Raw genomic sequence first — 12,376 nt, forward strand, 5'->3', positions numbered from 1 at the left:
AGACCATAAGTGGAGCCCCTGTGCAGTTATGCTGCAAGTTTACTGCTTCCCCTGTTTGTCACTTGTACCTATGGCTAGTACAAATTGGACACATGCTGTGTCCGGAGTTATACTTCAATCAATAACCCCCCACCCTCCCACCCCACCACTATAATCCGATTAACAGTGGTGACAGCACAGAGGAACAGAACAGTGTCACAGCTTCTAGGAATGACTCGGTCGGGATTTATAGCCTCATTGATTGATTGGTAATCCTTATTTGGTGTTTTTTTAAAGGCTACATTTTATCCATGGGTGCTATGCAAATGGTATTGCAAGTTTTGACTGAGTTTTAACAAAAGGTTCTTGAATTTTACAGACAGAATGTTTAAAATCCGTAAAAACTGTGTATAGACAGAAAATATACCAAATCTTTTTTTTAATTGAAGTATGAGTCAAGCTTTGGAATCATTTGGGGAGGCTGTGGCTTATTTTCTGTGAGTTAAAAATGCACTGGTGTATGATGCATTTATAAAATGTTTATTGGTTCAATTTATCTGATTTAGTACTAGTTGTGTTAATTTAGGTTTCCACATAATGGAAATCTGCTAATTTGGACCGAAAACTACTTTGGTTGCAATGTTCCCTTGTATCGTTATTTTAAATATTTGTCTTATAATTCAGTCCACCACTGTCTAGCTGTCCTCCTAAGCTGTCGTATCATTAAAATGTAATCCAAACTGCTGCCAAGAGTATCCAGTGGTAACCGGGTTGGTTTAAATGCCAAACACTGTTGAGATTATCACTCTGACCTGTCAGATTAAATAGATTGACCCCAATTGACTGGTAAATTCAGGTTAAACTAACTTTCCAAACTGGAACTTTCAACCCAGAGTTATCTATTTGCCTTGGTCCAGTCATTTTGTTTTTACACAACATGGATTTCCTATACCCATGTGACACAGATTCATTTTTCTTTTATCAAATTGCCTAAATGAAGTTTACAAAGTAGCTAAAACATGATGAGAATTGTGTTGGTCTTTAACCAAGTGGCCGTCTTGGCGATGGAGTTTTGCAGCTGATAAGAGGGATGTGCTGTCATTCATCTCCAAACGCGGTTCACTGTCGGCAAACCAGAATGAACATGTTCATTAAGAGTCATTTGACCTTTTTCGAAGAGTAAGTGTGGACCACTTGAGAAGGATTGACAAATGATACAATGTATACTGTCCTATAAGTCACACTATCTGGCCTCCATCACAAAAGCACTGAGGCTAAGCATCTCGATAACATCAGTAAATATGTCCTGCCATGGCTGTCCTTACCCCTGCTCACATTCTTCTTAATGCACATATTTTTCCGCTGTAACAATACAATGTGCAGAATCCATATATTGAACATGTATATGGAACAAAGAGGAACATTGTGTTTAATCCACTTGTGCTTTGACTTGTGTCGCCGTTGTAGAGGCCAGTCGACACTCTCCTCTCACAGTACGTTTACATGATAGCCTTGTTTGTGAAATTGCCTGAAGATTTTTGGCCATCTGGAGCCCAGTGTGAATCTGACTAAACCCAGTGGCTAAAGGCACGTCTCTGCCCCCCTCGGCCACAAGCGGGTTTAGGACACACTTTGGTCCACCCTTCACTGTTTTCTGGACCCTCGCATCATGCATTTCAAAGTTCCTGCTGCTCCGTTGTGAATTTGACAGACACCATATTGCACATAAAGCCTTTGGAGTCTGTCTGGGTGCAACCGCCAGACACCCGAAAACACGAGGCCTGTGAACGGGCTCCAACACTTTTGGCTTTAGGGATGACACGTTGACTTCAGCTTCACCAATATCATCGGCCGCTGTCAGACTGACCCGTTAATCTCAATTTGTCATAAGCCCGCCATCGTTTACTGCTTAAGCATCTGTGTCAAAACATGTCACTCCCCACTCCTCCAACACCTGCCTTACAATGTGTCTAATTGACATGGCGTAATTACTGCAGGGGACATTTTGTTTAATAACTGTTCATGTTCAGGAAAACAAGAGGACATACAGACCCTGTGTGGGTTTGTTGTGCTTTATTACATCAGACGTGAAGTTGTCGGCCTGCAAGCTCTGATATGGTGACCTTTTAATAACTGTCACGCACCAGTGGTTATTGAAGGTGATTATTTTCATCTGAGTGATTTATTCTTTCCAGTAGTTCCATTTGAATGTAAGACAAGTAATCCTGTGATGTGGTTTTTAAGTTTGTGCTTGTGTTGTTACTATGAAAAGTCCCTTATTTTTGTTCAAAGGGACAAAATGTCTGCTTTATGTCCCATGACATACAACGGAACAACAAATGGACGTCATTAAAAAAAATTCCAACAAAACAACTTTGCATTGTTTGCTTCCCTATAGAGAAGCGAAACATCTTTTTTTTATGACATAGCCTGTGAGTTCTTTTAATCACATCTTATTTGAAATGGAAACAAAGGGCTTGGGCCGCTGTGGAGCATTAGGTGAATAGCTAATGAAATTGATTTCTCAAGGCATATGTAGCCTGATAAGGATTGCTTGAACGGATCATCTCGTGGTGGAGGGTCTTTAGCAATCTGTCTGCTGGAGCAGCTGTTAGAACTTGGCTTGAGTCATAGGTTTGGAGCTCCTTGGATAATAAACCTAGATTTGTTTCAGAGGGTCAGTGGAATTAGACACCTAATCTGCCTATGTGGTTTTATAAATTGACTAATCTTGATATAGACATCCGTTGTTGGGGCTCATCTTACTGTGCTTACACAATAAGCTGGGTAATGCTATAAGTGTGATTGTGCCAACCATTTGTCAGCTGAAAGCCTGATGCTTTTTAGTTGTGCATATTGTACGAAGGTCTCAGCAGGAGAGCATTAAGTACTGGCAATCAGCCATATATGCAACCTTACCCTGTTTATGGGAGAACACTGACCGAGATAAGAATCTCTGATCCCTTAAACTACTTAACTTCTTTGTGTAGTATTATGTTGAAGTTTTTCTGGAGCTGATGTCTGGATGTACACAACGCAACACGTTCATTTGTTGGGCTTTGTTTTAGAGACCATGCTGTCAGGTACGAATCAATCTGTGCCTCCCTTTATGGCGATTGGTCACCAATTGGTTTCAACTGTTGATTTAAATTTCACGGAGCATAAATATATAATAGTTGTTGATGATTATCCAGCTCCATTTAAATTCTTGCCTCATTGATTCTGAGTCCTTATCCCTTTTTCGATTATTGGATTTTTTGTTATTGGGGATGTAACAAGATATGTTACTCTGCAACAGTCGATGGCATTAATTGATGATCTCAAGGTAGCCTAAGGCTAAGAGCATTAATTTAGACCCTATCATAATGTACCGCATTTTCCCTGCTAGCTTTTCCTTTTTAGCCATGCTGTAGCTCGAGGCATGGCTGAAAAGGAATTATCTCACCTATTTTTGGACACTCTTGGTCCTCAGAGGATCAATCCTGCTCACTTTGGTTGTCTCTGGACTTTTCCTCTAGTGCCACCTGCAGGTTGATATTTTTTGCTTTAATTGATTTTGAGATGTCTAATGTGCCACCATCATGTCCATCACTCTGTTGTTTGACAGTACCACCATAAGTAATGACTTTCTTATGGCCTCAGCTTGGTATTGTGTTAATTAGCGCATGTTTGCACACTAACAACTGGCCAGAGGGCACATTATACCTATTATGCGCATCATCAGCATGTCTGCATGCTGGATACACTATGTGAATAAGTCCACACAAATATAGATTTTTTTTAATTGAAATGGTCATTTTTCATCCAAAACATCTTGCCGTTAGATTGGACTAACTCAGATTTGGAGTACTGATCTGGAAGATGAAATGCACATTTGACTTGAAGATGAATGTATGTGTTTGTCATCCAGATAATCCATGTCGCTTGTTACTATAGCTTCTAAAACAAGAAGATTCTCGTACTAAAACCATGCCGTCATGGACAGGTCTACAACATGACAGCTGGATCAGGATTGCAGCAAACCATCTTTTTTTATTGCCCGCTGCTCTTAGTTGCCAAATGTGATTCTGAGCTCCATCCTGTAGTTTGCATCACCTTGAAGAGACTCTCGTAAATCTGTCCCGGAAACATTTGCTTCTCATTTAGGAATGGCCCTTGGGTTTGAGTCAAGGTTTTGCTCCTAGGAGATGACCTCTCTAGTTTAAGCAGCGCTCCATTAGCCTGGTGTGCTGTTCAAAGAAAAGCACAGTCTCTCCGTAAGACCAAATGATTTATCAGCACAAAGGCGCTCTATCTTCCTGAGTCTCAGACCGAGACGGTAGCCATCACTGAAAACCTTCACAGGCTTCCTCCACCTGCCATTCAGGAAGTAAAGTTGGAGTCACAAAGTAAAAGGTTTATCAAAACAATGCACAATGGTTTGTAAATATATGTCAGTCTTAGATTGTATGGCAAAAATTGAGAAGTTCTGAAGCGAGAGGTGAGTGTAAGTGTTGGAAGAGGCATATGTTTATGTATAATGTCTTATGTAAATCTCTGTCTTAGACAGCGCTTCACTTATTGGAGGATTCTGTGGGGTGGTCGGTTTGTTGGTTAGCTGTATAGTTTGTTGGTTGGTTGTATAGTTGTATAGTTGGTTAGCTGTATGGTTTGTTGTATAGTTGGTTGTATAGTTTGTTGGCCAACCGAGCTGTCAAATGCCGCTACTGATTTCACTACTTATCATGAAATTGCAAAACGTCAGTGGCAAGAACATCTTTTGGTTCAGGGTGAGCCAAGACAACTGGTTTTTGGTGGCGTAGCGTGAAATACATAGTTCTGTCAGGTTTTCTAGCACATTGCCCAAGTAGGATTACTCTCTTAATAACATCTAAACGCGTAGCCAAACCAGTAGGTTCAAAAACCAGTCGGCACGTAACAACGGAGCTGGAGGATGCCAGATCGTTTAAGAAGTAAGTGAAACATGATTCCTTGCGGCTACAGTTAAAGTAAGGAATTATGTTTCACTTACTTCTTAAACGATCTGGCATCCTCCAGCTCCGTTCCTCCAAAATACGCTCGCTCCCGTGGGCAGCTACTTCCGTTTTCGCTTTCGTGTTGTGTTGCGCCGTTCGTGTTGCGTTGCGGCGTTCGTGTTGCGTTGTGGCATTTGCGGTTGTGATGTGGCTTTTGTATTTTCGTGTTGCGGCGTTCGTGTTGTGTTGTGGCATTTGCGGTTGTGTTGTTGCTTTTGTATTTGTCTGAACCTTCTCGGCCACCGTAATAGTTGGTTAGCTGTATAATTTGTTGGTTGGTTGTATAGTTGTATAGTTGGTTAGCTGTATAATTTGTTGGTTGGTTGTATAGTTGTATAGTTGGTTAGCCGTATGGTTTGTTGTATAGTTGGTTGTATAGTTGGTTAGCTGTATAGTTTGTTGGTTGGTTGTATAGTGTGATAGTGTTTCCACTTTTATGGCAGAGGAGCAGTTTGCATTCTGTTCAAATAGCTTTCTTTACCTTAAAATAGCTTTACTGTGTATTATTAGAACTTTATCTCCCATAACCGGGACCTAACTTTCAAACTAATACCTTTTTATTTGTAATGTATCAATAAATGAATTCAACAGTGTCAACTAAATGTTTAGTTTAGTTTTGGCTGACACCCTGAGCAGATGTGGGGAAACTCCCCGAGAGACGCTTGTGCACTCCTACAGTTTGGAATCCCTCTGTAAATATTTCAGCAGATCAAACATGTTACTTCTCACTCATCTCCCTCTAAATGCTCTGCTTTTCTTTTACAAATGATGGATTGCCTTAACTTTTGCAGAGGTGAGGGTGAAAGGTGTGGTACTACATGCTATCTCTGAGAAAGTGAAGTTGGAGTTAAGGATTTGCACATATGAAAGGTATGATGCTGAGGAATGGAACGAGTGAAAGTGCTGTGCTGTTGGTGGTCCAGGATTGTGTAAAGAGGTTTGCTAATGAATGTAAAATCCTCAAAAAATGTCACTCAGACTAAATGCTCTCAACAGATGTGGGGCTGGACACAGCGTATGTTGTTTTTCCTTAAGATTCTTTCTCATTTCAATTATCTCACACCTATTCTACCACACACAGTCATTCAAAGCATTGAGGAAAATCCCAACGGGGTAATGACGTATACGTTCTTTGTTCTGGCCTCTTAGTGGAATATGTCAGTGCTGACAGACAGGACTATTTAAGAACAGGAGCTCCTCAAATCAAACAGGACACATTCAGTGTTTAATTCTGTGGCAACACATAGAGAGCTTGCCCTGACTCATCACTCTTTCAAAGCTTGCTGGCACACCTCGCCGTGGGAATGACACTTCTCAACCCATCTCTGTTTGAACAAGTCCTTTCCACTTTCTCTGTGCTCAGATGCTTTTCACATGCATAATGGAGAGCTGGATGAATACACCAGCTCAAACTTCAAAAAGGGTTAATGAGTGTTGAATGCAAGTCCTAAGTGTGCACACGAATGTGCCCACCCCTCTGTTTGAAGTAGGACTTAATCCTGTTTTATTGTTGCCGACCTGGCCGGTTCAGAGGTGTGGACAGATGGGCATCAATACAACATGCTGCCTCGCTCTATGAAGTCCCCAGACTATCGCACATGTGTGTTTCGGGGGGGGGGGGGGGGGGGGGGGGGCGGGGCGGCGCCTTGCTCCATCCCAATACAGGTTTAGAGTGAGAAGATCTATATCAGTTTTTCAACTTTTGAGCCAAATTGTTGTGAAAACATGTGGTTCTGTCTTATAATAGTAAGAATGTGTAAAGAAAAGCTGAAACAATGAACGCATGTGTTTTGTCATGAATTCTATATTAAATGAATATATGTTCAAACTATTACCTTATCTGATTAGTGGATTAAGTCAATTATCAAGCAAAAAAGCCAAACATTCATTGGTTTATCCTCCCTCTGATGGAGGGGTTCTCTGCTTTTTCCTTTTATATAAAAGTGTAGGCAAAACTTCTATGGGTTTTGCATTATTGATGAGAAAAGACATTTAAGAATGTCCACCATGAGCTCAGGAGATTTGCTAATCATTAGAAAAAACAATTTCTACCATAAGTAATCATTCAATCTAATCAGTAATCAATCTATGTGCCTCAGACTGAAAATAATACATTTATTGTAGTGAGTCACAATCATCTGAGTTTTGATTGCTCCAATGCTAATGTAGGTGGGACTATGTGACACTATATGCTTGTTGTATTTGTCCTCAGCTTTGGATATGCACTTTATATAAAACATCAAGGTTAAAGATGCACCATTCAGTTACTGTGTAGTCCGTAATGGTTTGGATAACATCAATCATTATAAATCTACCAAACAAATGTGCCAAACCCAAAGATTTGTTCTGACCCATCTCACTCAACTTATTTTGAGCGTTGTTGTTGACAACATCACAACAAACATTTCATGAGGGTAAACCATTTTCAGTATGGATCAATGAGACGTGTTCTGATGTTGCAGGTGTCCTTTAGAGTGGAATAGGATGTCAGTCACGCATCAGTGTCCGCAGCTCTCAACACTCCCTGTTCGTGTCAGAAAACAAAGGGCCTCTGGGCGTCCCTGCCATACGTAGCCGCTGGTGCAACCAGACAACACCTCCAAAGCAAACAAGTCTGACCGCTCTTTATAACAGCAGCATAATGCTCAGCCTTTGTCCCATACAATCCTCCTCCCGTAGCAGGTGCCACTTCAAGATGCTTTGTTTCTTCCATTCCAAAGCGTCTTTTAATATTTGCCCTCCCAGCTAACATTGTAGGTAACTTTCTCTAAATGTACTCAACAAAGCTCCTGTCTTTTATTTTTTGTGGTACAATAAACACATGGCTTAACAAGTGTGCATTTGTGGTGCTACCCCTATGAAAGGAAACACGTTGGTCACTGCTTAAATCTGCCCTGTCCAGCTGACTGGGATGTGGATGAGACAAGTATTCAGTTGGATGTGGTGGAAATCATTTTCGATGTAGAACATTAAAGGTCGTTCTTGGAACCTTGGAAAAAGATGTTTGACTAAACATCTCAACTCAAGATGCTCTTACAACACTAGCTTTCTGCCGAGCCTTGAACCACACTGATGACTGATCACTAACCCATCCCTACTGAGCAAACTGTATACAGAGATGAAGATGTGTAATGTGATGCTTCTCGTGATCAAACCAGAGATAATCATCAGATTATGCACTTTCCCTTGGCTTATAATGTTAAATGTCTTTCAGCTCATTGTTTCGCCGCTATCTTTTTTTCCTCCAACAGCAGGCCGCTGTTTTTAGAGTTCTTGTAGCTCACGCACAAAAGCCCCAGATGAGGAGAATCACCCCGCCTATAGTCTATCTGGGGGCTGTGTGTTGCACTTACAACATGGACCAAAGCTGTTGTTGCTCTATCTAGAATATTGTATATTAAAAATTGGCCTCTTCAAATATGGTACCTTATTTTAGAAAAATGAATACAACTAAATTGTCCTGCCCTGCTGTTTTTATATTAATTAAATTCAGGTGTATTTACAGATACACAAATTTGTCTCACCTTCTAAAAAGAGGAATTTGTGGTTATTGACACTACTTTTCCCTCTCATCACATCATTCTTGGCCAGTGAATGAACGTAATAGAATTCGGATCATATTGGGGTCCTATGTTTATTTGATGTGCCTTGATGTGGGATTTGAGTTTGTAGATTTACTCAAGATTTTGGATTGATCTCGTAGTGCCACTTCCTGATACTCGTTGTGATCTCTGAACATATGACACATACTGGTTCTTAATGAAGTCCATCCGGTCACTGTGGGGGCACCTTTCTCCCTGTGGACCTCGCCATGTGGGTCTTCCTCCTTGACTCACTCACTTCTCCCTCTATTTGGTCTCCCATGATTCTCTTCCTGAGTGGCGATGCTTGTCACAACACAAGCATTTGATTGGCTGAGGAGCATCACATGAGGTGATTAACGCATGTAATCGGTCAGTGTCTCCTTTTGTTTTGTGTCAATCTTTGAGGATTGTTTTCCTTTCATTTTTAAAATCTCTCCCTCACGTCTTTTCACGTCTTTTGTATTTCTGGAATACATCATACATAAGCTACAATTTATTTGGAATTTGCCCACGTCAAAATGTTATTAAATTATCTAAATTTTAAATCCTGCTGTGGCACAATGTAAACCAAATATTAATATATCATTCTGTATTATGAATGCAGGATGACTAGATTACACAGGTGCTTATCTTGTTATGTGCCGTCGTATGAACTTCCACGGATTCCTTCTCTTATCACTCGTACTGTTTTTAACATTCATTGTATGCTCAACTGCTATAAAACTGGGAGGCAGAATAAAAAGATGAAAGGTAGCAAAGAAAACATGTCAGTAACTGCTGTGTTGATCCCTGTGTACCAGAAAAGTCCGACATCAGTCAGTCATGTAGGTGGTAGAGGTGCAGCAGCAAATAGTTTACCAGTGCTAAAGCCTGAGGATCATGGGAGTGCAAACATGATTATCGACAGAAACACAAAAGGAGGTTTAAGATAGTCTTATCCAAGCTGTGTGAAATTTTGTCCAAACACATCAATGTGCAAAGAGGATGGGCAGGTGATAGGAGGACCTACCCCCACATCCAGTCTGTGTGCAGACTCCTCTATTCTATTTTCTGGTTCCATTTCATGACCCAGTTATGGGGTGACAAAGCCCCTCGGACCCCTGTTGTGCTCATCGCAGCTCTGTCTCCCATCAATAGGGCTGTTTATTTCTGTGTGTGTTATTTTGTGTGTAATGATCATCAGGCGACCCAATATATATATTTTTTTGGTGGCACACGGGTGTCGCAGACATGCTGCCTTTGCTCGAGGTTGCCCTTGACACACCGCCCTGTGCAGGACTAAGTCCTCCCATATGTCGTACTCAGTGTGGACAGAAGGGGGCACTGTTTCTCTACATCTCATGAAGAGGCTCCTTTGAATTATTGGTGAATACTATTCTAAGAGCTCACCACCGGGTTTTGTTGCTAGGTTTTTCTCCCCGTGACGTCTATTGTGTTTGCGGCATGAAGAGACATCTGTTTCTTAAGCTAATTCTGCTCATTTGCTGTCAGAGAAGCTCTCCAACGTGAGTGGCTTACGCAGAAGGAACAACACCCGGCACTGGTCAGGTCATCTTGTCACTTTTGTTTTACCAATCTGTCCTAACTGATTAACTGTTGCTGAAATGAAGCACACGAAAGAACGCTGTAAGAAGTTAATGAAAAGGCCATGGGCTCGAGACACCATTTGTTACAGCAGAACTGAGCCTGTTCGAGCCATTATCAGCACAAGTTGGCAGGACACTGATTGGTCACGGCTCTCTGTGCCTATGGTATTGAGCCCCCACTCAAATTTTTAAAACCTTTTTTAAAAAGTAAATTTAAAAAAAAGGTCAATACAAGAAGACAAGTACACTGCGCTGATGGCTGTGGGAAAGAGAGCGAAGGGGAGGGTCTTTCGCAGCAATTAATTAATTTTCAAGACACAACATGTAACCATGATGGTTTTTAAACCATAAAACAAACTTTTGAAAATGAAGAAAATGATTACAGTTGGATAGCTGAAGGACACTAGTCTGAGCTGACTGATGACACACTATGATTGGTTAGTCTGTTGTCATGGGGCGGGACTTGGCAAAGGATCAATTGGCCGAGGAGAGCAGGCACTCAAGGTGCATAGTTCAAACCTCTCTCCCAAACCTCCTTTTTTTTTTTTTTCAATTCAACTGAAACATCATGAACTCTGTGGATGCTGTCCGTTTGGGGGGAAGATAACTGCCTGATGGCCAGTTTGACCGTTTGGGAACTGGTAAAGACACTGCAGACCCATTTTACCTTTTAAAACGGCCTTGATAAGTGCTTTTATGGACGTGTTTGAACATTTCATTGATGTGACCTTAGGACAAGTGTAATTTTACTTTTGCATTCTTTTAATCACTTTATAGTGATATTAAGATTCCTGCTAAAGTCTATTCGGATTATATATACATTAACATTCTGTATTGCTACTAAAAAGCTTTTCTTGGTATACTCATAAAAAAATCAACACATTCCTATTCTACTTATTTGGCATGAAATATAATGAAGCTTAAGTTCAAACACACACTCTCACCTGATGGGCACACACTTGTAGCATGTACAGCAGCAAGAGATAAAAACACGCAGAAGAGACGAGAATAAGCTGCGGAGCAAACAAGGGAGTGGAGCCCAAGCGTTGTCAGGCAGCGGGACCCGTGGGTGTCAGTCCGAGCTCTGCCTCTCACCTTGTGATTTGTGTTTGCGCACACATGTGTTTGCTTGCCTGTCTGTGTGTGCATGTTTGCACATAGGCTTGGATAAAGGTGTAATGTTTGCTCCCTCAGCCTGCTTGGCAGGTGTCTCTCAGCCAAAGCCTTATTCGGTTCTGGCCTTTCAGCAGCGCTGAGTGCTAATGGAAAAATAAGCTTTGTCATTAATTTGCAGTCAGGCCTTTGTATTACTGACTTTGACAAATGGACGCTCATGGATCACTGTCCTAATACGTTGTCCTCCACCCACAGAAATGTAACAAAGGTTAGGTCATGAACACACAGCACTCATTTGCCTGTTTGCTCATAGTAGAGTTGGATAATGTTCTGGTATCTTTTATCTTAAATAAGCTACTAGTGATTTTTCTATATCTTCTGTCTGCTGCGATGCATACGTTGACAAAAACAAGGGCTCAACATTTATTTGTGCTGAAATTTGAACCTGATTGTAAAGCTGAATAAAAAGTCAGGAAACATTTTTTTTCGGACAATGAGCAACCATATCAGCACCCATTCCAGCAATGGATGGACTAAGACCGACCTTTAATGCTGTAAGCTTTGCTCTGCACAGTAATTGTGATACAATAATGCTAACCAATCTATGGAATCAAGGAGCCTTAAAGTTTGGCTGATTTCATTTTTAAATGGCAGAGGATTGACATTTCATCCTGAATATTTACCGCAGATCACACATAGACATAATTAAAAGGAAAATGTTTCACTTTAAATGCATAAGGAGCCGGGAAGGGAGGTCTGTCCTCATAATAGTTTTTGATATATAAAATTCCTCACATTTTATCATTTCCGTATATTTAATGGATGTGAATATTTCTGCTATCCCTGTTGTCCGAGTGAATGCACTTCAGGTAACCTGCACACCTTCATCTCATGCAGTACACGCTGCTATTATATCAGGATGTTGTTTGTGCTGTCAGAAAAGTTGTTATTGTTTGTTTATGGGAGATGAGTGCCAGTGATAGCCAACCTCGACTCCATGCTTTTGTTATATAAGTCATCTGAGATAGTACTTCCTACACTTGGACATCCCTTTCATTCCATTCCTTGTTCAGAAACAGGGAAACGTGTGGTGTAA

The sequence above is a fragment of the Pungitius pungitius genome, chromosome 3 (assembly GCF_949316345.1).
Source record: "Pungitius pungitius chromosome 3, fPunPun2.1, whole genome shotgun sequence".
In the NCBI taxonomy this organism is placed as follows: Eukaryota; Metazoa; Chordata; class Actinopteri; order Perciformes; family Gasterosteidae; genus Pungitius; species Pungitius pungitius.